Source organism: Heptranchias perlo, chromosome 35 (genome assembly GCF_035084215.1).
Source record: "Heptranchias perlo isolate sHepPer1 chromosome 35, sHepPer1.hap1, whole genome shotgun sequence".
Lineage (NCBI taxonomy): Eukaryota > Metazoa > Chordata > Chondrichthyes > Hexanchiformes > Hexanchidae > Heptranchias > Heptranchias perlo.
In genome coordinates, this window is record NC_090359.1 from 16316871 (window position 1) to 16319850 (window position 2980).

Below are 2980 nucleotides of genomic sequence, written 5' to 3' on the forward strand. Positions count from 1 at the left end.
TTCTGGGCACGATCATTTATTAACGATGTCAAGGTCTTGGAGAGGATGGAGAGGAGATTTCCCAGAATTATACCAGGGGTGGGGTTTAGTTGTGTGGAGAGACTCGAGAACCTGGGATTGTTCTGCTTCGAGCAATGAAGGTTAAGGGTAGAAGTAATCCACGTGTTCAAAATTAAGAGGGGTTTTGATCGAGTAAATAAGGAGAAACTTCACCCACTGGCGGGAGGGTCGGCAACCAACGGACGCAGATTTAAGATAATTGGTAAAAGAACTAGAAGGGAAATAAGGAGATTTTTTTGACACAGCGAATTGTTATGATCTGGAACGCACTGCCTTAAAGGATGGTGGAGCTCGATTCAATCGTAACTTTAAAAGGAGAATTGGATAAATACTTGAGTATCTCTCCACAGATACTACCTGACCTGCTGAGTGTTGCCAGCGGTTTCTGGGTTTATTTTTGAGCTTTCACTGGAGCAGTTTTCCGGACAACCTGTAACTTGCCTCAAGGGCGCAGCTTCAAGCACAACTTTCTTGTGCTCTTCTCACACACAAGATCGCACTTTACTTTCCGACACACGCGCTTTAAAATCTGCCGTTTCCGCACACAGCGTCCTGCGCCACGAGAATTTGAAAGACCTTCCGCTCATGGCCTGTAATCGCTCATTTCCCCCCACAGGCGCTCTTTACATTTATCCTCTACTCGATTCAATCGCACGCTTCAACAGAACTATTAAGATCAAGGCGGAACACTTCCGATCTTACTGCACCGCCCCAACTTGCCAAATGTGCACCTTTCAACCGCCATTCGCAGCTCTGCAGCGCTGCCCATCACTCACGCAACTCAACTGCTGAGAGAAAAGAGCCAACAAGCATCAAAACAAAAACCAGTTCTTCAGTTACCATCCCCTGGATCACAAGATTCCCCAAGTAAATTGCGTGAACAATCGGGCGGCTGTCTTTCCAGAGACCAGCCCTGCTTTCGTCGTGTTTGTCTGTCGAGCGGTCACGCAGATCGAAATGTGTCGACTGGTTTCACGGCACAAATGAACATTGGTGTGAATGGGACATGTGCCCAATAGAAACAGCGGTCGGAGCAGAACAAACTTAAAGGCGTGAGATCGTGAAAGTGAATGTTAGAGTCGGCAATGCCGCAGGAAAGTGTTCATGAAATGGGAGGAGGAAAGGAAAGGCGGCCTATTGACTGTGGAAGGAAGAAAAAGCTGGGAGAAGAGGTGGGTTTGAACTGTGGAACATCAAGTACAGGCATGTGAGAGTGCTGGGATTTGATGGAATAAATAGGTTTTCGCCACCAACAAAAAATGTTTTTCTCATGTGTTCAATATTGAGAAATTGTTGCATTATATTCGCAAGCGCGGGAGAGAATAAAAGAAGCAGCGCACACTATGCCGTGACTCGGATTCGAACCGAGGTTGCTGCGGCCACAACGCAGAGTACTAACCACTATACGATCACGGCGGCACACGTCAGTGAGTTTTTGCCGAACTATTTACGTAGCGAAACGTCCCAAGGCGCTTCACAGGAGCGTTTTGAAACAATATTTGACACCGAGCCACAGAAGGAGATATTAGAAGCAAAATACTGCCGATGCTGGAAATCTGAAATAAAACCAGAAAATGCTGTAAATAATCAGCAAGTCAGGCAGCGTCTGTGGAGAGAGAAACAGAGTTAACTTTTCAGGTCGATGACCGTTGGTCAGAAATGGAAAAAGTTGAAGATTAAACAGTTTTTAAGCAAGTCCAGCGTCAGGAAAAGGGATGGGGGAGGAAGGGGAGGGGAGGAAAGAACAAAAGGGAAGGTCTCTGATAGGGTGGAGGGCAGGAGTGATTAAATAACAAAAGGGGTGATGGTGCAAGGCAAGGAGGGTGGTAATGGGACAAGTAAAGAAACAAAAGATGGGTCTCGAGGAGCTGTAAATGGCAACATTTGAACCACAATCAGCACTTGCTGTCCGAATAAATGGGATCAGTGTTTATGATCTGAAGTTATTGAAATCAATGTTGAGTTCAGAAGGTTGTAAAGAGCCTGATCGAAAGATGAGGTGTTGTTTCTCGAGCTTATGTTGAGCTTCATTGGAACGGAGTAAGAGGCCGAGGACAGAGAGGTCAGAGTGGGAGTGGGACGGGGAATTAAAATGGCAAGCGACCGGAAGCTCAGGGTCACGCTTGTGGACTGAGCGGAGGTGTTCAGCAAAGCTATTACAAATAAATCGCTGTTTCACCTGGAAGGAATGTTTGGGACCCTGGAAGGTGGGAAGGGAGAAGGTGAAAGGTCAGGTGTTGCATCTCCTGCACTCGCATGGGAAGGTGCCGAGGGGAGGAGAGCGAGTGTTGGGGGTGATGGAAGAGTGGACCAGGGTTTCCTGGAGGGAGCGGTCCCTTCGGAAGGCTGAAAGGGGAGGGGAGGGGAAGATGTTTGTGGTGATGGTGGAAGTGGCGGAGGATGATACGTTGAATGTGGAGGCTGGTGGGGTGGAAGGTAAGGACAAGGGGACCTACCGTGGTTCTGGGAGGGAGTGGAATGGATAAGGACAGAAGTACAGGAAATAGGACGGACACAGTCGAGGCCCAGTCAACTGCAGTGGAGGGGAATCCTCTGTTGAGGAAAAAGGAAGACATATCAGAAGTACTGTTGTGGAAAGTGGCATCGTCAGAACAGACGCGACGGAGAAAGAAAAACTGTGAGAATGGGATAGAAACAGCGGTCTAAGCAGAACAAATAAGATCGTGAAAGTGAATGTTAGAGTCGGCAATGCCGTAGGAAAGTGTCCCTGAAATGGAAGGAGGAAAGGAAAGCCGGCCTATTGATTATGGAAGGAAGAAAAAGCCTGGAGAACAGACCGTTTTGAACTGTGGAACATCAAGTCCAGGCATGTGAGAGTGCTGGGATTTGAAGGAATGGATAGGTTTTCACCAGCAACAAAAAAATTTTCTTTCATGTGCTGAAGATTGATTTCTTGCTG

At 47.4% G+C, this 2980-nt stretch overlaps 1 non-coding gene across 1 annotated transcript; it reads right to left on the minus strand.

Moving 5' to 3' along the window:
- Positions 1–1404: 1404 nt before the first annotated feature.
- On the minus strand, positions 1405–1476 carry trnah-gug (transfer RNA histidin (anticodon GUG)). Its single transcript has one exon. It is a non-coding gene; the product is annotated as a tRNA-His (tRNA).
- Between the last annotated feature and the right edge of the window lie 1504 nt (positions 1477–2980).